General features: G+C 42.1%; 1 long non-coding RNA gene across 3 annotated transcripts in view; it reads left to right on the top strand.

Annotated features, from left to right (window-relative positions):
* The window catches only part of LOC141100669 (uncharacterized), a 56,787-nt gene extending 36,076 nt beyond the window's left edge, over positions 1-20,711 (top strand). For 2 of the 3 annotated variants that reach the window (XR_012234737.1, XR_012234736.1), the window contains exons 2-4: positions 12,446-12,555; positions 16,732-16,886; positions 17,067-17,163. This is a non-coding gene — a long non-coding RNA (uncharacterized lncRNA). Of the gene's footprint in view, positions 1-12,445; positions 12,556-16,731; positions 16,887-17,066; positions 17,164-19,416 lie in introns of those variants that run through there. The other variant, XR_012234738.1, reaches the window with a different exon arrangement.
* Positions 20,712-22,068: the final 1,357 nt, after the last annotated feature.

The following is a 22,068-nucleotide window of genomic DNA, read 5'->3' as shown; positions in this document are numbered from 1 at the left end:
GTGGTATAAGAAGCTGGCCATGCACATCGTACAGATGGCAATGCTCAACACTTTCCTGCTGTCACGATGGGCCGACCAGACCGATATGTCATACCTTCAATTCCAGGAGGCAGTGATCAAGGTCTTAATCTTTGGAGATCAGGAAGGAGTGGGCCCCAGTATTTCTGGAACTGAAGGTGCTCGTATCGTACCAGGTCAACATTTTCCGTGGGAGGTCCAAAGTGGGAAAAAAAGGTAAGTCTCAAAAGAGGTGCCGAATGTGTTACAAAGGGGAATACGCAAGGACACCATTTATCAATGCGACACCTGCCCCACTAAACCTGGCCTGTGTATCAAAGAATGCTTCAGACTGTACCACACCTCTATGCACTACTAAATTAATTTCTGACTTATACAACTGACGTATGACAACCTGACAAACACTACACAACTCACATATGCCACAACATTATAACATTCACATACCAGGAAACAGTAGATTAGTTCCAAAAAGGGGCACTTGTTGGGCATTGCCACTGTTTAGGCACATCTAGATAAGTTCCTTGGGGAGTCTAATTTCCAAAATGGAGTCACTTGTGGGGGGTTTCTACTGTTTAGGCACATCAGGGGCTCTGCAAACGCAACATGACGCCCGCAGACCATTCCATCAAAGTCTGCATTCTAAAAAGTCACTACTTCCCTTCCGAGCCCCGACGTGTGCCCAAACAGTAGTTTTCTCCTACATATGGAATATCAGCATACATAGGACAAATTGCACAACAACTTTTGGGGTTCAATTTCTCCTGTTACCTTTGTGAAATTTAAAAATTGGGGGCTAAAAGATCATTTTTGTGGAAAAAAAATGTGATTTTTTATTTTCATTATAAACTTCTGTGAAGCACTTGGGGGTTCAAAGTGCTCGCCACACATCTAGATAAGTTCCTTGGGGGGTCTAGTTTCGAAAATGGGGTCACTTGTTGGGGGTTTCCACTGTTTAGGCACAACAGGGGCTCTCCAAACGCGACATGGCATCTAATTTCAATTCCAGGCAATTTTGCATTGAAAAAGTCAAACGGACCTCCTTCCCATCCGAACTCTGCCATGCGACCAAACATTGGTTCCCCCCCTCCACATATGGGGCATCAGCATACTCAGGACAAATTGCACATTAACGTTTGGGGTCCAATTTCTCCGGTTACCTTTGGGAAAATAAAAAATTGGGGTCTTAAAGATAATTTTTGTGGAAAAAATATAATTTTTTAATTTCACGGCTCTACGTTAAAAGCATTATAGAAGCGGTGTTTTCCACGCTGTCATTTGCATGAAAAACACCCGGTGTACGGGCAGCCAAATTCGATCAGTAACACGGACTTCATTGTGAAGTCCTTGTTCGGAGTCTGTGCCCGAACAGTAGGTGTTCAGTATGAACGCCGAACTTGACTGTTTGGGTTCACCCATCTCTACTCTGTAGCCGATTTGACACACATTCCTTGCCTGGCATTTGTGCTAAACATGGTGGTGCAAAGCTTCCTGAAAAACTACCCACACATGTTGGAGCTGCTGCTGAAAGTGCGGGTAGTGTGCGCGCACTTTGGTTGTTCTCACACTGCTACTGCTTGCCTGTCTGCGCTACAGCGTCACTTCTGCCTTCCTGCTCACCAGCTGATATGTGACTTACTAACAAGGTGGAACTCCACCTTGCATATGCTGGAGAGACGGTGCGAGCAGAAGCAGGCAATAGTGAAGTTTCATCTGCACGGCTGAGTTGCTCTGCAGAACAACACCACTTCACCACCAATGACCATGTGGGACATGTGTGCCGTGTTGTGCAGCTTCAAATATTCCACCAATATGACCAGCGCTGATGACGCCATCATCAACGTTACTATACCACTTATTTCCCTGCTGGAAAAAAACAATTCATGCCATGATGGCTGAGGTAGTGGCACAGGAGGAGGAGCAGAGCCAATTCACATCGTTATCAGACCTGTCATCCACACATGGATCGTAGGGTTGGTTACTGTCTCAACATCGGCCAGATACCCAACTGTGCACTGCCACTGGACAGTTTGGGAGGATGATGATGAGGAGGAGTTGAGAGAGGAGGAAGAACCGTGTTGACAGAAAGGTTGCAGATCAGCTTACAGGCATGCCTGGAGTGTGGCTAGGGGGATACAGGGTACTCAGATGATATACCTCCCACCAAGGACAATTTATCTCTGGGCAGCCTGACACACATGAGCCAATACATGCTGCAGTGCCTGCAGAATGACTGCCGTGTTGCCCATATAGTTACCAGTGTAGATTACTGAATGACCACCCTGCTGAATCCATGCTACAAGGGTAAAATACCATCATTATTTCCGTCACTGGTGAGGGATTACAAAATGCATAAATACAAGCACACACTGGTAGAAAAACTACTAATGGCTTTCCCACTTGTCAGCGGGGACTTAGTGGAACAACAAAGCAGAGGTGGAGGAGGGAGTCACCAACGCAGCTGGAGCACAGCCATCAGCTTGGAAGGCAGGGTTAGCATGGCCAAAGTGTGGCAAAATTTTATGAGCACGCCACAACATCCTGCACCACCATTTGATACGGTCCGCATTAGCAGGTGGCAGCATTACAACAACATGGTGGAAGAGTACGTGTCCACACGTCTCCAACTAACAGATGGGTCTGCCCCATATAACTTCTGGGTCTCCAAATTGGACAAATGACCTGAGCTTGCCTTTTATGCCTTGGAGGTGCTGGCCTGCCTTTACGGAAAGTGTACCGTTGGAACGTGTGATTAACACGGCAAGGGGTGTCATCACAGACAGGCGCATCCGGCTGTCCACATCTAACGTGGGGAAGCTAACATTCCTTAAAACGAACCATGTGTGGATCCCACAAGACTTGTTCATACCTTTGGATGACTACACAACTATAACAGCCGCACCCAGCCAGTTTTCAACTCTTATTTGCCATTTGTTTTGTTTGTGTGCCTCCTCCCTAAATAAAAAAAACAATGAACTCCTACTCCGCCTTTTACACCTACACCGCCACATCTACCTTCTCCACCTTTTCCTCCAGTTGGACCTCTGCCCCCTGGTTGTAGCTTGTTAGTTTATTTTGGATTCATTCTATATTCGTTGAAGTCAGTTCCCTAAGAAAATAAGAAACCGTGTTGAATTATCCCTCCCTTGCCCCTTCCATCCATACCACCAGATATACTTTTTCCTAGACTCGGACCTACGCCTCAATGGCTAGTTTTAGTTTTGTAAATTCTAGGTTGTTTTAAGGGAGTTACATAAAAAAATACATAAAACAGTATAAAAAAAAGTTGGTTTACTCCTCCCTTGCCTCTTCCACCTATACGGGCATGTCCACCTCTTCCTCCACTTGGATCTACGTCTCGTGGTTAGAGATAGCTAGTTTTGTTTTGTAAATTATAGGTTATTTTAAGTCAGCTACATAACAAAAAAAAGAAAAAAAGGCTAAAAAAACAAGAAAAACAAAAAAATAGTGTTGGATTGCTCCCCCCTTGCCTCTTACATCCATACCGACACGTCCACCTCTTCCTTCACTTGGACCTATGCCTCGTGGTTCGAGATAGTTCATTTCTTTTTTTTTTAAATTGTGGGTTCTGTTAAGTCAGTTCCATAACAAAAATATAAAAAGTGTGAAAAAAAGCAGTGTTGGATCTCTCCTCCTTTGCCTCTTCCACCCATACTGAAACGTCCAGCTCTTCCTCCACTTGGACCTGTGCCTCGTGGTTCGAGATAGCTAGTTTAGTCAGTTGCATAACAAAACAGAAAAAAACAAAAAAGTCTGAATAATATAAATAAAACAAAAACAGTGTTGGATTACTCCTGTGTCACCTCTACCACCCATACCAACATGTCCACCTCTTCCTCCACTTGGACCTACGCCTCGTGGTTCGAAATGGCTAGTTTCATTTTCTAAATTGTAGGTTGTGTTAAGTTCCATAAAAGAAAAAAAAATACCAAAAAAACAAAAAGTCCCAAAACAGTGTTGGATTACGCCTCCCTTGAATCTTTATTTTATTAATTTATTTTACTCAGTTATATAACGCCATAAATTCCACAGCGTTTTACAAACAATATACTATATGGGGCTGCATTATACTATGGGGGGGCTGCAGTCTCATTAAATGATTTACTTTATATACTCGTGGGGTAAGCCGAGTTTTTCAGCCCCTTTTTTTGGACTGAAAAAGACGCTCTTGGCTTATACACGAGTCATACACACAGAAAGCCGGCGGGGAGGGGGAGCAGGACACATCATACTCACCCTCCTGGCGTCTGCATATCAGGCTCTGCTACATCTCAGTCCCAGCGTCTGCATCTCCCTTCATGTCTTCTTCCTGTGCTGGTCACATGGTACCGTTCATTAAAGTCATGAATACAGACGTGTCTCCACTCCCATAGGGGTGGAGAGGATATACATCATGACTTTAATGAGCGTTACCATGTGACCAGCACAGGAAGAATATATTAATATGGAGCATGTTATGAGCCACCATTTTTAACCTTTGTGCAGCATTATATGGGGCATATATTAATATGGAGCATCATATGGGGCCACCATTAACCTTTGTGCAGCATTATATGGGACGTATTTTAATATGGAGCATCTTATGGGGCCACCATTAACCTTTGTGCAGCATTATATGGGGCATATATTAATGTGGAGCATCTTATGGGGCCACCATTTTACTTTTATTAGTATTTTTATTTTTGAAATTTACCAGTAGCTGCTGCATTTCCCACCCTCGGCTAATACTCGAGTCAATAAGTTTCCCCAGTTTTTGTGGCAAAATTAGGGGGCCTCGGCTTATACTCGGGTCGGCTTATACTCGATAATATACGGTAACTACTCATTCCAATTAAAGAGCCTCTAAATTGTCATGAATGGCTATTCAACTGCTGACTCTGTTAACAAGTGATTAATTTGCTTGACTGATGCTTTCCTTGGATGTGGTACATTTCTCACACTTCCTTTCCAGAGTAGAACCCTGATTCTCCGTTACACGTATGTATGCTGCAACCCTGCCTGTGAGCGGTTTGAAATTGGATGGCTGAGAGTGACTCCTGCTCCTTTACTTTGTGTTCCACCAGGTCCCCTCTTAAGTATGGCCCCAGTTCAAACAAACTGGAAAATAGAAACAGAGTACAATTGCATTATCTCTAGCTGAAGTATTCAGGCGTGGTTGCCTGCTTTGAACACTAAGGCTAAGTTCACACGTCGCAGTTTTTTCACGTTTTCGTGGCGGTTTTAAACACGCAATTTTGCCGCGAAAACGTGAAAAATAAGCATCCCATGCAATCCTATGGGATTCCGCAATGCTGTGCTAATGCTGTGTTTTTTTCCATGGCGGAATCGCTTTGCGGTAAAAAACGCAGCATGCTCATTAATTTAGCGGAATCGCGGCGATCCCGCACCCATAGGATTGCATTGTTCCGCTTACTTCCAGCATGTGGCTGTGCCCACCATGCGAAAAGAAAGCAGAACATTTGCGGATGGTACCCATGGTCCGGAGGAGAGGAGACTGTCCTCCGGGCTCTGGGTAACATATCCCTGTAAAAAATAGAATTAAAATAAAAAATATTGTTATTCTCACCTTCCGGCGTCCCGCGCAGCCTTCCCGCCTCTCTCCACACTCCCGGTCCCAGTAATCCTTTGCGAGAATGACCGCGATGATGTAGAGATCTCACGGGAGCGCGACGTCTCGCAGTCATTCGCGATGACGTCGCAGGAGCGCGACGTCTCGCGGTCATTCACGCAAGGGATTACTGGGATCGAGAGCGTGGAGAGAGGCGGGAAGGCTGCGCGGGATGCCAGAAGGTGAGAATAGCAATATTTTTTATTTTTTTTTATTATTTTTTACATTTTATCTTTTACTACTGATGCTGCATAGGCAGCATCAGTAGTAAAAAGTTGTTCACACTTGTCAAACACTATGTTTTACGAGTGTGACCAACCTGTCAATCAGTTCTCCAAGCGATGCTCCAGATCGCTTGGAAAACGCTAGCATTCTGCAAGCTAATTACGCTTGCAAATCGCTAGTTTTTCCGCAGGAAATTCGCGAGAATTTAAAATGCGATTTTCCCGCGGAATGGAATTACGGAATTCTCGCGGTAACTTCAGCGAGAGTTCCGCTACATGTGAACGTAGCCTAATATTTTTAAGGGAAACACTTCAGGCTTTCGGGACCCTAAGACCACAGCATTGGGGAGGCAAAGGGGCTGGGACCGGCGGTAGTAAGCCTCGCGGTAGACTGCCAGATGTATCCAAGATCATACTAATGGCTTTCATCGGCGGAATTTGTAACGTACACTACTGGAGCAGACATTTTGGAGCTGTGAGGGTACTGTGCCCCATTGTCTGGAGGTGAAAGTTTTATTCAGCTTTCTCAGAGAAATATGAAAACATGCTCTGTGGGTGAAATTTGTTACCAGCTTCCGTGGGATAAATGTGGAAACATGCTCTGTGAGTGAAATTTGTTACCAGCTTCTGTGGGATAATTGTGGAAACATGGACATTTTATCAGCTGTGAGATAAATGTGGAAACATGCCCTGTGAGTGAAATTTGTTACCAGCTTCTGTGGGATAAATGTGGAAACATGGTAATTTTATCAGCTTCTGTGGGATAAATGTAGAAACATGCTCTGTGGGTGAAATTTGTTATCAGCTTCTGTGGGGGAAATGTGGAATCATGATCTGTGGGTGAAATTTGAAAGCTGCTAATTTAGGGGTACTCTGCCCCATGCTCTGAGGGTGAAAATGTTTATAAGTTTCTGTAAGGTTATGTGCCCACGTTAGCGTTTTTAAACGCTCAGGAAACTGATCCCCTTCCCAGAAACCACGCGTTTTATTTCCGCTCGTTTCTTGTGCGGTTTTTTGCACAAAAGACGCGCGTTTTTGATGCGTTTTTTCCGCGCGTTTTCTGGGAACATTGGAAAAGGCTAAAAACGCTCAGCAATGCGGAAATTAATGAGCATGCTGCGTTTTTAGCCGCTAAGCGATTCCTGAGCGTTTAAAAACGCATGCATTGGCACAAAAAGCCAGAAACGCATGCAATTTAATGGGAAGCTTCTTTTAAGCGTTTCTGCAGCGTCTGAGCCGGCACAAACGCTGTGGAAGCGCTTAAAAAAGCGCAACGTGGGCACACAGCCTCAAGGTACTTTGCCCCATGCTCTGTGAGTGAAATTTGTAAGCTGCTTCTTTGGATGTACTCTGACCTATTTCACTCTGTGTGTAAAATTCCTGGACTGTCAGTAGCAAGCCTCAGTCTCTGTGAGGGCACTGTTAAAATTTCTAGGTTATTCATTTACTTCCTATTTTACCATGATTGCGATGGTGACAGATTTCCTTTACGTCATTTCCCTTTTCACATTTGTTTGAAGGCCAATCGTCCATCTTTTACCTCTATTTATCTTCCTTTTGCATCCACCTAGCCCCGGACTATGACCATTTTATAGCCATTTTAAAGCACCAAAGTTTGGATACCCATTGACTTCTATTGTGTTATATTGAGAACTTTAGAACAAACTTCAGTTCGTGAACCAGAATTGTACCCAAACTTACACCTGAACACGAACCTCATTGACATGATATCACTTTCTCCCCTTCCGCTCATCTCTATAGATGAGGTGTTTGTGTCGCAGCTGAGAACCACAGTGGCTGGGTGCCTTTAGGATGATCAAATTGCCTATCCAACAGTCCTTTAATTTTGGGGGGAATAACTGTTTCACCCAGAAAACTGTGTGGCCACAAAAGTTGGACCATGCTTATATTGCAGTGCTCAGTCCAACTGGTGGGTCTCCTGGCCTGAGATACTGCAATAAGAGGCAATTAAGTCAGGTCAGGAGACCTGCAAGTTATTGATTCTTTTTTTATGGAAGTGTGAATTTGGTCTAGGTGATGACTGGTAGTCAATTTTCTTAAGTAGGAGGTGAATTGCATATAGCAATCTACCAACTGATACATGTGCCTCTTAAAGGTACTGTCACACTTAGCGATGCACCAGCGATCCCGACAACAATATGGATCGCTGGTGCATCACTAAGTGGTCGCTAGTGAGCTGCTACACAGGCAGATCTCACCAGCGACATAGCAGCAGTCGGGGGTCGCTACTTACCTGTCAGACGAGGCAATTCTGACGTCCTCCTGCCCGCGTCCACGCGTCTCTCGTCGGCGCCACAGGAAGCCCAGCAGGAAGCTGACAACGAGAAATGGCCCAGGCCGTTCTCGCGCGATCAGCGATAATCAGCGGGGGGAGCCGGTCGGAGGTAAATATCACACATAGCGATATCGCTGCTGCGTCACAAAACCAGTGACGTTACAGCGATATTGCTAGCGATATCGCTTAAGGGCCTGTCACACTAAGCGATATCGCTAGCAATATTGCTATAACGTCACTGGTTTTTGTGACGTTATAGCGATATTGCTAGCGATATCACTATGTCTGATACTTACCTCCGACCGCTCCCCCGCTGGTTATCGCTGATCGCGCGAGAACGTCCTGGACCGTTTCTCGTCGTCAGCTTCCTGCTGGACTTCCTGCTGTGGAGACGAGCGACGTGTGGACGCGGGCGGGAGGACGCAGGATCGCCTCGTCTGACAGGTAAGTAGCGACCCCCGACCCCTACGTTGTCGCTGGTGAGATCTGCCTGTGTGGCAGCTCACTAGCGACCACTTAGCGATGCACCAGCGATCCTGACCGCGTCATATCGCTAGTCGGGATCGCTGTTACATCGCCAAGTGTGATAGTACCTTTAGTGTGACGGGGCCTTAACTTGTATGAGTTGAACTAGTGAATTTTGTGACTCTCTCTTAATCTGGGATCTGCAAACAAGGGAGTTCTAATCTCTTCAAATGATAGATCTACTTTATTTACACTCCTTTAATTTTTAACAGAAGTCAATCTGAGAGCAAAGCCTGGCTACCAAATCAGGGTCAAATTCTTATCAATGGCAGAAGTAGAGAGATGGTCAGGAACAGCTAAATGAGGTAAATCTACAGGTCACATGTGATAAACAGTTCTGCCACATTGTATTTAAAGGGAACCTGTCATCTCGGAAAAGCTATTTACCTGCAGATACTGGTTAATCTGCTGGTACATAGCGCTACAGAGCATGCAAGTCTCCTCATACTGGCATGCCAGATCTGGCATGTCACTCTCCACAAGGATATAAAAATGGGAAAAAGTGGATTCACTCCGCGTGGAGTGAATCGATTTTTTTCCCATTTTTGTATCTCTGGTTGATCACAAGTTTGATCGGTGGGTCTGCAGCAGCTGACATTTCTATGAGCCTTGTCTTTGGCTCTATCTGGTGAGTATAATCCAATTGGATGAATCTCTTAATATCTGGATAAGACCCTATTGCGCTTTTTTCCTTCCAGCATTTTTATTTTGACTCTCCACAAGGAGAAACATTATACCTTAAATCCCAGCCTTAGCCTCTCACTTAACCAAATCAGATCTCATACTTTACACAGACATGGGGAAATACTTCAAAACACTGTCTGCAAATTGAGATTCTTATTTGGCTTTTTTCCTAAGTCATGTTGCAAGGCTTGTTAAAGGGTCGATATTGATTTGTAGGATTGCTACTTCCAATAGGTTGCATTAGAGTCCAATAGATAGCATTAGAGTTCAAGTATTCTTCCTCTCTGGAGAGACAATGTTCATTTTGAAATTTTATTGAATTTCTTCTGCTCTCTCCCCGTGAAATATTCCCCATGCCATTGCCTGCAACACAACCCCAAAGCATGATTAATCTGCATAATTGTTGGTGAGATGTTCTTTTCCTGAAATTCTGTGCCCTTTTTTCTCTACACATACCTTTGATCATTGTGACCAAAGAGCTCTATTTGAATCTCATTGGTCTGCAGGACTTTCAAAATGCATCAAGCTTGTTTAGATGTTCTTTGAAATATTTCTAATGCTGAATTGTATAGCGAGGATGCAAGAGAGGTTTTCTGATGACTCTTTCATGAAGGCCATATTTGTGCAGATGTGTCTGAACAGTAGAATAATATATCACATCTATAGAGTCTGCTAAATATTTCTGAAGGTCTTTTGCAGTCAACCAGGGGTTTTTATTTCAGTCTCTAGCAATCCTACAAGTAGCTCTCAGTGAAATTTTGCTTGGTCTTCCAGACCTTAACTTGACCTCCACTGTTCCTGTTAACTGCCATTTCTAAATTACATTTCAAATTGAGGAAAGGCCAAATTTAAAATGCTTTGCTATGTTCTTATAGCCTCCTGCTTTGTGGGCCTCCACCATTTTCATTTTCAGAGTGCTAGGCAGCTGCTTAGAAGAATCCATGGCTGCTGTTTTTTGGCACAAGGTTAGAGGAGGCTGGGCTTTATAACACTGGGAAATTTAAATCATCTGGCCTTTCCTAACAATGATATTGAATGAGCCATAACTTTAACAGGCTCATTAAAAGTTCACATACCCTGATGATTTTGACCTGATAACATGCACAGAAGTTGACACAAATGTGTTTGAATGGCTATTAAAGGTAACATCCTCACCTGTGATCTGTTTGCTTGTAATCAGTATGTGTGCATAAAAGCTGAGTGAGTTTCTGGGATCCAGACAGACTTTTGCATCTTGCATCCAGCCACTGACGTTTTTGGATTGTGAATCATGAGGAAAGCAAAAGAATTGTCAACGGATCCACGGGAAAAGGTAGTTGATCTGTATAAAACAGGAAAGGGATACAAAAAGATATCCAAGGAATTGATAATGCCAGTCAGCAGCATTCAAACTGGGATTAACAAATGGAAAATCAGGGGCTCCCTAAAAACAAAACCATGGTCAGGTAGACCAACAAAATTTTTTATCCATAACTGCCAGGAAAATTGTTCGGGATGCAAAGAAAAACCCACAATTGACATCAGCTGAAATACTGGACTCTCTGGAAACAAGTGGTGTGTGGCTGTTTCAAGATGCACAATAAGGAGGCACTTGAAAAAAAAAAGGGATGCATGGTCGAGTCGCCAGAAGAAAGTCATTACTGCGCAAATGCCACAAAGTATTTTGCCTACAATATGCAAAACAGAACAGAGACAAGCCTCAAAACTTCTGGAACAAAGTAATTTGGAGTGATGAGACCAAAATTGAAAATGGCCACAATCATAAATGTTACATTTGGAGAGAGGTCAACAAGGCATATGATGAAAGGAACACCATTCCTACTGTAAAGCAAGGAGATGGATCGCTGATGGTAGGGGATGTGTGAGCTACAAACACCCAGGAAACTTGATCAAATGTGCAATCATCAGCCCGAAAGCTGTGCATGGGACGTATTTGGACGTTCCAACATAACAATGATCCAAAACACAAGACCAAGTCGACCTGTCATTGGCTACAACAGAATAAAGTGAAGTTTCTGGAAGGGCCATCTCCGTCTCCTCTCTGGGGGAGATCTCAAGCACGCAGTTCATGCTAGACAGCCCAGGAATTTACAGGAACTGGAGACTTTTTGCCAGGAAGAGTGGGCAGCTTTACCATCTGAGAAAATAAAGAGCCACAACTACCACAAAAGACTTCAAGCTGTGATTGATGTTAGAGGGGGCAATACACGATATTAAGAAATTGAGTATGTAAACTTTTGATCGGGGTCATTTGGATGTTTTGGGTTGTCATTATGATTCAAAAAGAGAAAACACAATAGTTTGACAATAAATGGCTTCACCCATCCACTAACCATGAGTGGAGAAAAAGTTTTGGTGTTATCATTCATATTCTCTGAAAAAAGGCCAAGAAAGAAAAAAATTCTGCCGGGGTATGTAAACTTTTGAGCACAACTGTAGTTCAGATCAACTGATTTTCCGATTCTGATGTGGATTCACACTGGTACTGACCCACAAAAAACTTGTTGACTTGATTGCACTCTGCGGTTAGGTGACTAATGTCTAATTGTCAAAGAACCGTTGTCTCTAATAAAGTGGCCATACAGTGAATGTGTCTGTGTATAATAGCTACTGAATTAACAGTTAACATTGAGCATGAGAATTTATCCTGAAGGCTTCACAGTTTTCACTGGCAGTAAAGTCTTGCTCACTGGATGTGAAATTTTCTCCCGGGAATTTTCCTTTTATTTTTTTTACACTAATTGAAATACATTTTATGAGTTAGAAAGCTGTGCAGGATGAGTAGCACTGATGACAGCTCAGGCTGCCCCCATGGGAGGAAGTATAGCCTCATTAATTCTTTACAGTACATCACTTAGGGAACAAGAGTAACAACATAGCCGTCACCTAGCATTCACTTGTAATAAAATGTAGCGTCTATAATTATGTATACATTTAAACTCAAAACCAGAAATGCACCTGTTTCATGTCGGCCATCTTTCAATAACAAAGCAATGGAGGGCTTTTAGGGTACATTTACAGGTGGTAAAGTTGTGTTGTAGAAATAATCAATGCTTTATATCATAATAGGGTTTGAATAAATTCCATGCAATGCTGCAGAAATAACCTTACCCCTGATGAAGCACACTGGGTGAAACATCTGTCGAACTGGCCAGGCACCTGGAGTCCCCTCCACTTTGGTTGGTACCGTGAACTTGACTATACTGTATATATATATTTTCCTTGTTAGTGCTGTGTTCTGTTGTGATTATCTGTTACTTTTAATCATGTTGAGTATCATGTTTTATAGACTGTGGCTTACACAGGTGTCATTCATTCATTGTCACTGCACCTTTGTATTTTGCATGTGTTCTACAGTTATGTATGTTCATTACCATGGTGCTATCCTTATGGGGCCTCCAGCTGCCCAGCCCATTCTTCTTTGGTTCTGTATCTTCCATGGATTCCTTACTTAATTTAATATGCTTTTATCCATTTCTCAATAAAAGTGTTTCCTTTTGTAACTACATATGTTCTTATCCATGCTTTTCTTAGTAAGGTCCTCAGAAATAACCTGCAGGAACAAGCCCCATTTCAGTGTATGTCAATACCTGACTTTGACGGCCCCTGAATTCTAGTAAAGCTCATATTCCTCTATTCTAAGGGTATGTACACATGACACCTTTTAGACTTGTATGCCCCCGGTGAGTTTTTCAGATTTTTTTTTTTTCATATTTTGTAGTGAACAAACTAGTGAGCAGCTTCCAAATAGAAGACGCTTGAAAAATGGCTAGGTCACTTCTTTACCTTGGAAAATTGAACACGTGCACAGCAAGCCAGTTCACATTACAGTTCATATGTTCATTCTTTTCATCGTTTCTTTAGCACCTTTTGAGATGAGTTACGGAACGGACTCACCTGAAAAACACATCCCGTGCACATACCCTTACAAGACAAATCTATGAAGTCAGATGCTAAGTTCTTCTTTATATTTGCAGTAAAGTCTTAATTATGCAAATTGTCTCTTCAAAGAGGAAGAGGACTAGAACTCTAGTGCCACCTATTGGAAGTCGCAATCCTAAAAGTCAATGTCGACCCTTTAACGAGCCTTGTTTCATGACTTAGGATAAAAGTCAAGCCAGTAAAGTCTTGTAATTTTAGCCAGGAGCTCGTCAGACATTAGATTGTGTAGATCCTGATGGAGAAGAAAAGCACTCATAGGTTGGTAATGAGGAGAAGTATCCACCATGCATGAAAGTGGAACGAGTGGGGATTCCATTGGAGATAAGATGTTCAGGTTGGGGATGATCCAAAGGACAAAGATGTATGCACTAAACCTTTCTTGTGATGAATTATACTACACGTTTCAACACTAAACCAGTGTCCTCCTCAGACTGAGCCGCAGCGGCAGCGTTCTATCTCCACTGGAATCTCTAATTAGATTGTTTGTGGATCATATAATTATAAGCCCTACAAAGAGACACCGAAGTGCTTAACTCCTATGAAAATATCAATTATCTATTTAATTAGTATTCAAATGTGAAATGAAAAGAGCATGACTAAAATGACAGTGAGTAGACTGGGGAAACATACAGAAAAGTGAAGTTAGCCCTATATGAAGTAGTATGTGAAAACTACAGTACAAGTTTCTATATTAGCATATGGAGAGGTATTAAAAAGACAATATTAGTCTAACATATAGAAACACTTAAAAATGCTGGAAAAAGTTGGCGCAATGATTGCACTGGATTTTCTGAACTAAATAATGCATGTATTTTTATACGTGTTGTGCACTCCGGTGCCTCTTTGTAGGTCTTATAGTTACTAATGTCACGATTCTTCTCAGTGCGTCTTGGACACCGAGTGACAGCTCAGTCATCCAATCTAGTGCAGGGTCGTGCTGAACTGTCGGTATTTTGATAACTCAGCCGTCCAATCTGAGACTGGAAGGTGCTGAGCGTCCTTGGGTGTTCCCTGTTCTAAGTTATTACCCAGCTACTTAGCTAAGCTGTCAGTCACATATCTCTGCCAGTTGTAGCATGTGCTCAGTGGTGCTTTGCCTTGTATTCCTGTGCTTTGTTTGTTGATCAATTGCTCCCTGACTTTGGACCTTGTTTTTGCCTAGCCCCTTTGCTCTGATCCGATATCTTCTGATATTCTTTTAAGATTATGTGCTTTCTTGGTATTTGATCTCGGAAAGTTTGACTACCCTGCCACACAGCTTGTTCGTGAGTAGTAACTAGCGTTACAGCTAAATGGAGTGTTATAGAATCAAATGTGTGTTTGAACTTTGGCTAACTAATCGCATGAAAATTAGAAAGATTTGCAATCAAACAAAAAATATCTATGGACAGTATATGCTTCATCCATCATATTATTTACATACTGAGTAATTGCAAGTCTAATGTGCCAATACTTTTCCATTGTCTGTGATGTTTTAGGTTAAAGATTAGTTTTTAATTTAGTAAAAATATTCTTCAGCCCCAGTGGTGTAACTGGAATCCTATAGGCTCTGGGGCAAAATTTTTAACCCATAAAGACATATCTGCCCCCTTATAACACCAACATGGTTAGCTTCACCCAACCACACTCATGGTTAGTGGTTGGGTGAAGCCATTTATTGTCAAACTACTGTGTTTTCTCTTTTTAATCATAATGACAACCCAAAACATCCGAATAACCCTAATCAAAAGTTTACATACCCCATTTCTTAATATCGTGTATTGCCCCCTCTAACATCAATGACAGCTTGAAGTCTTTTGTGGTAGTTGTGGATGAGGTTCTTTATTTTCTCAGATGGTAAAGCTGCCCACTCTTCTTGGCAAAAAGCCTCCAGTTCCTGTAAATTCCGGTGCTGTCTAGCATGAACTGCGCGCTTGAGATCTCCCCAGAGTGGCTCAATGATATTGAGGTCAGGAGACTGAGATGGCCACTCCAGAAACTTCACTTTGTTCTGTTGCAGCCAATGACAGGTCGACTTGGTCTTGTGTTTTGGATCGTTGTCAAGTTGGAACATCCAAGTACGTCCCATGCGCAGCTTCTGGGCTGTTCATTGCAAATTTGCCTCTCTTTCCTTCAACTTTGACCAAGTGTCCTGTGCCTTTGTAGCTCACACATCCCCAAACCGTCAGCGATCCACTTCTATGCTTTACAATAGGAATGGTGTTTCTTTCATCATATGCCTTGTTGACCTCTCTCCAAATGTAACGTTTATGATTGTGGCCAAGTTCAATTTTGGTCTCATCACTCCAAATTACCTTGTTCCAGAAGTTTTGAGGCTTGTCTCTGTGCTGTTTTGCGTATTGTAGGCAAAATACTTTGTGGCATTTTCTCAGTAATGACTTTCTTCTGGTAACTCGATCATGTAGCCCTTTTTTTTTCAAGAGCCTCCTTATTAAAACAGCCACACCGCTAGTTTTCAGAGAGTCCAGTATTTCAGCTGATGTTATTTGTGGGATTTTCTTTGCATCCCGAACAATTTTCCTGGCAGTTATGGGCGAAATCAGGCGGATGATTTGAAACAACGCTTGAGGGAACGGGCTATAGTGGCAGAACCATAAAAAAAGCCTTCAATAGGGCAAAACACTCGGTTCAACATGACCTTCTCTATAAATCTAAAAACAAAACGAATAATGAGATGGTTCGTTTTGTAATGAACTATCATTCACAATTCGATTCGTTGAAAAAAATCCTAGATAGGACATGGCCTATTCTTAGGGCGGATCCGGGGCTGTCAAAATACTTACCTAAGAAAGCATCAATAACAGCACAAACATCGAGTAACCTGAGAGATATTTTGGTCCACAGCCATTATGTGGGTGATACACCTATGACTTTCCTACACAAAATAGCTTCAGAAGGTGGTTGTGCTCCTTGTGGCCGCTGTGTCGCGTGCCCAAATATTGACCTCTGCAATACCATTTCTAATGCTGATGGTACTAGACAATACAAAGTAAAAAAGCGTATTACATGCACAAGTACAAATGTCATATACTATGCCACTTGTCCATGTGCAAAAATCTACGTAGGCCTCACTACATGCCGGTTAATGGTAGGCAGTAGAGAGCACATTTTGGGCATTACATGAAGACCCATCCACCTTAAAAACTATTCCGCGTCATTTCAGACTCCATCACAATCTAATATCCAGGGTTTTGGTACCTCTAAAAAGCTTGCACAAATGGAGGCGAGATGGATTTGGAAATACACTCCATCCGTCCGGTCTCAATGAGAACCTTTGCTTTGTCCCCTTCCTATGAAGTCCTTCAGCTTGTCTGTGTTTGTCTGTGGTATTTGTGTAAGGCATGTTTGCCTGTATTTTTTAATCTTTTGAATTTTTTATGTTTCTAATATTCACTATTTTACTTTCTATATAGTTGCTGAAAATCAAATCCTCTGTTACTTTGCAAGTTCAAAAAAAAAAATAAAAAAAAAATGCCCCTTGAGAAAGGCACCGCCTAAACGCGCGTTTGGGTTAACTGGCACACCCCCTGGACCACTTTTGGAGAGTGAGACTGTCACGTGCAACCGGGTAATATATTGATGACATCTAACATATGTTGCTATTGTGGTTTTATTCATATGGTGAGGACATTTCCTCCAGTTATTTTTGTTTGGTGAACTGGCTCTGTAAGAATATTACTAATCTAATGTGAACGGATTTATATAATTAATACACTCAATTTTTGTATCCACTCTCTTGCTCTTTCAGGGGTATGAGGGATCTGTGCGGTCTATCTAATACAGCGTCATTCCTTGCACAATTCTTCCATCTGCTCCCCACACCAAAGCTATATGTAGATCTGTGTATATTGTTGTTGTATGAATTTTAATCAATAAAGTTATCGTCTATTTGAATATACTATTTCTCGGACTAGTGCACTTTTGTTGCTTTCTGCAACCTTCTCTCATTGACTATGATGCAGATGGAGTTACAATGTGTTCTGTCATGCATCAGTTTTGGTTGTATATGCCTGGGGCGGGCATCAAGAAGTAGTTGTCTATGTCCTGCTGCCCACCTCCAATAGACTTTTACAGCCAAAAATAATGCATGAAAGCGCAGACTGTGACTCAGTCTGCATTTTAGTAATCAATGGCCTCATCAGCACATACACTGTACGTCCGAATCCTGTTTTACTGGGATTTGGACATAATTACTGACGGAGCTACTGAATGTAGGGGCAAATGCTATGTGAATACAGCCTGATAGAGATGACATAACATGATGTTGGCAACAATTTCTTGGCACACACTGGGTGCGCTTTGAATAAATGTTTGGACATTAGGGTTGTCATAGTTCATCCCTTTATGAAAGCTTCTTGCTTTCCTGGTCTTCACAGACCCCAGCTCTTAATCCTACTTAGGATCACTTGGACAAGGGAATTTGCTGTGGTTCTCAAGGCCAAAGGAGGTCCAATGCACTACACATTGGGGTGGTCAGTGTATATTAGCAACATTTACTGCAGGGCCCTACAGAAACAAAAAACACTCACACTATGGGTTTTATTACTACATACCAACATAGAGACATTATATTGATGACTTTAGAGATTAATGAGAAAGGCTTCATTAAAGGGGTTTCAAGAAAAAAACATGGGTTGCCTGTCCTAGACATGTAATGGTGTCAGGGACACCGCACTGCACTTTCTCACTGAGCCAGTGCGCATGTCCTATGTAAGACAAACTGTGCTCAGAGATACCTGTGGAGGGGGGCAGCAGCAGTGAAGATGCATGCTTCAGACAAACAGGACCTGAAGCACGTGACTGATGGGGCGTGGCCTAAGCTCCAGGGAGCTAGGAGCTGAAGGAAAACTCCTAGAAGGGTAATTACAGGACAAGGTTACCAAGGGGCATAGACAGAGACAAACCAGATCAAGCCGTGGTCAAAACAAAAGATAGCATGAAAATACCAAAGGGCTAGACAGAACGGATAGTCAGGATGTACCCAAGAAGTCAGAAACCAGAGAAACAGATATAGAGTACAGAATCGACAGGCAAACGCACAATGGCGGACAGAACCAGGTCAGAACCATAAAAGCAAGCTAGAAGGCAGGCAAAAGGCACAGGCACACAGGGGTCACCACAGTCGGTCAATGGCAAAAGTATAACTGACGGGGATTGGAGCTTCCCAGGGCTATAACAAGCTCTCCCTGAACCAAAGAGAGGCCACAATAATTAACCTCAGGTGTGCAGGTCAGAACCTGCACTGGGATCAAGACATTAACCCCTGGCGTGCAGGTCAAAACCTGCACTGGGATCATGACAAATGGCATGTTGAGTGTTTCCTGCGGTCAGTACTCCAGGATCAATAGTAAACAATGAACCTGGCACTCAACTTGGTAGTAATATATAGGTGAATTTATTCCCAGACGGAGGTACAGTATAGCACGACAAAACGTTTCGGTCAGTTTACACAACCTTCATCAGTTGCGTACTAATAATTGTGGCAGGATATGCAAAAGAGGGTTAATATTCTCACAGTGCGAGCCCATGAGCAGTAATGCTGAATGATTCAGTCTGGGTAGTAGCATTGGTGGATGCAGCCAAGCGTTCAGAGCTGCAGACACGGCAGTACTAAAACCTTTCTAATTAGAGAATATATTTCATGCAGCAGCGATTTTGTTGTTTATTATGCAACTTGTCCCTGCAAGCTAATATATGTAGGACTAACATCCAGGGAATTGCGGGTCCGTGTTAGGGAACATGTTCGGGACATCAAGGTGGCCCAAACTGGGGTAGATGTTGCGTCATTAAAGACAATTCCCCATTTCAAGCTGCGCCATACCTGTGATCCGGATCTCCTTAGGATAAGGGGCATTGACCGAATACATGATGGCATTAGAGGGGGGGATCTGAAGCGCAGGCTGGCGCAGCTTGAATGTAAATGGATCATTAGACTCAATACCATGACCCCTACGGGTCTTAATAAAAAAATTAAGCTTTTCATCATTTTTATGAGATTTTTGCGCTTCGTCTCTTCTCTTTTTCAATGTAGTTCATCTGTTCCTGGGTTCTTTTACGTTATTTTTATTATGTGTTTTTGTGTTTTTTTAATCTCCTAGTAGCGGATGTTATCTCAGCATTAACCTGGGCCTTTTGCATCTTTACACAAAATAAGGCTATCCTGACATCCATGAATTTTGTGCGCGATGAATTTCCTGAGACTTTGGTTAACACCTGTGATGGATGAAGCATGCAATTATGCATTTTAACCATAAGATGGCCATTTTGACACTCCTGGTTTTTGTTTCGATCAATCTCTTGGACTTTTGGATTAACATCCTTTTTGGATGAAGCATACATTTATGCACTTTATAATTTTAAAATGCTAAAAGTTTAATGGTACTTGATAATGAACTGTTTAAATTACATGCGTATTTGTGTATGATTTTCCTGTAAATCTATTTTTCATCTTATGCGCTCTTTTCCTTGTCTGTAAATAAAATGGTACTATGAGCGTTTTATAAATGTCTGCTGGGAACTCTTTTTCACTGCGGGTAGTGTGTGTCAACGGCCGTCCTGTAGTGTGAGTCACTGATGACGTCATTAAGGGGCAGAATTTTGTGTGTGATCGATGGAATACTAATTTCCCCATCCACTGCCTCCTGACGCCGGATGTGACGTCACGCTCCCGATGTCCCGCCTCCACACACTCACTGGAGGCTGGTGTGAAGCTTGTCCATCACACTGAGTCTTCTGAAGCAGGATGTGACGTTTGGTTGAGGTACTTCACCTCCCCACACTCACATGATATGCAGGAAGGCCTGTTTATTATGTTGCGCTTTCTGGCGCCGGATGTGACGTCATACTTGGGAGGTCCTGAACTGGCACACTTACATGTTGCGGCTTGAATCCGCTCTCTCATTCGATGTCAGTATTTTGGATGGTAGATTTAAAGATGGCGCTGTGAACACAATGTGCACTGTCCCCCAAGGAAGCCACAGCGAAATGCGCGTCGGGGCACCTGCGCTCTGGTTACGCATCCATTATGGGTAAGCTCTGCATAAGGCAGGTTTAGTGACTATTTCTATGTAAATTTTGTATCTCTGGACCAGTATCTAATGGGCACACTATGTGGATTATTGTACTTATCTAGTTTACATATGGAGGTGTTAACCCTTTGTCATATTGTCCTTTGTGCATTGCTGATATGGACACATGTAATGTAAAAGTATCATTGTTATTTATGATGAACTACACTATGCACTTTAATTACAGTTCCCTTTATTTCATTGTAAATGGACAATTGATATGTCCGTTGTGATGGTGCTAGCCATTGCTTGCATGGTTATATAGCTGCCCGCCTGTTCTTGAATATTATGTCACTTGTGGATTGTTAATTGTTACCTATGTATTTTTCAAATAAAGACATTGCTTTTTTACCTATGTCTTTAGTTATATTGATCTAACGGTTACTGGTATTGGGACTCAAAAATGGCTCTCTGATAGTCCTTTTATGCATTATAGTGTATTTTGAGAGTATCCTTGCAATAAGGAATATGTATCTTATCACCCAATTTTCCCTAAATGTGTTTCTTCTTCTTTGTTTAATATTGTCACGGTTTGGGAACCTACCTAGGCACCACTCTCTGGCTGTGCACATGTTTTTCGCTATAATAGTACTCCAGGGTCACACATGGATTATGCACATACCAACCAAACAGAGGACATAAGGACTCCTCAGAATTCTAACACTTTTTCCATGTAGCGCATATATACTGCCTATCCCTGTTTACTTTGAAGTTAATAGGGCTAGACAAAGAATTACAGAAGCAATTAGATCAATGAGATTGACATGTGATGACATTTTATAAAGTCTTTAATCTAACTTATAGATGTAAAGGAAAACACCTTAGGAAAGGGTGTGGAATGGCTTCTTTCAGGTAATTGCACCTTTAACAACACAGTAAACATCATATTTCGATAATGGTCGGCCCCCATCTCAACAGTGGGTCCGTCAGTGTCTCCTGGATGATTGGAAGCATGTCTTCTGGGCAGAGCTGGGCAAAGTTACACCAGGTTGTAAGGCATGAAGTAAAGCATCATTATGAATGATCACTCTCCACAAGTCAGTGCATTAGATTTTATTAGTTAACCGCTACATGACCGTTTGATTTTCCATTTTTCTACTTTAGTTTTTTCTTCTCTTTCCAAAAGCCATAACTTTGGAAAGACTGGAAAAAAAAAATTGAAGTGTGGTGAAATGATGAAACCGCCCAACTAAAGTCCATCATTATTTATTAGATTGTAAAAACGACCTGGCTATATGATTCTTTAGATCAGCACAATTATGGCAATTCCAATCTGTCATATTTAGTCATTTAAAAAAAACAAGGACTTTGTAAAAAAAAAAAAAAAAAAAAATAGTTTCGGTCACCATTTTTTAAGGCTAGTATTTTTTTCTCCCTTCTTTGGACCTGTGATCATTAGTTTTTTAAGCACCAAGCTGAAATTTTTATTGCCACAATTTTTAGGGTACATACAGTAAGTTTTCCCAGCTTCCTATCAAAATGTTTTGGGTTATTTTGGCACGCAAAAATTAAGATTTTTGTGGTTTGATTTTTTTTTTTTTTGGGGGGGGGGATTTAACATACAGTTTGAATAATTTTATACTTTGACAGATTGTGTTTCTACTTCTATTTGTATTGTTCAGCTTACAAGGGGATCTGAACTTTTTCTTTTATTTTTTAGAACTTTTTCTTTTATTTTTACTT

The sequence above is a fragment of the Dendrobates tinctorius genome, unplaced genomic scaffold (genome assembly GCF_039654945.1).
Source record: "Dendrobates tinctorius isolate UK_male_01 unplaced genomic scaffold, ASM3965494v1 ptg000107l, whole genome shotgun sequence".
Classification (NCBI taxonomy): Eukaryota; Metazoa; Chordata; class Amphibia; order Anura; family Dendrobatidae; genus Dendrobates; species Dendrobates tinctorius.
This window is presented reverse-complemented; position numbering and strand designations above follow the sequence as displayed.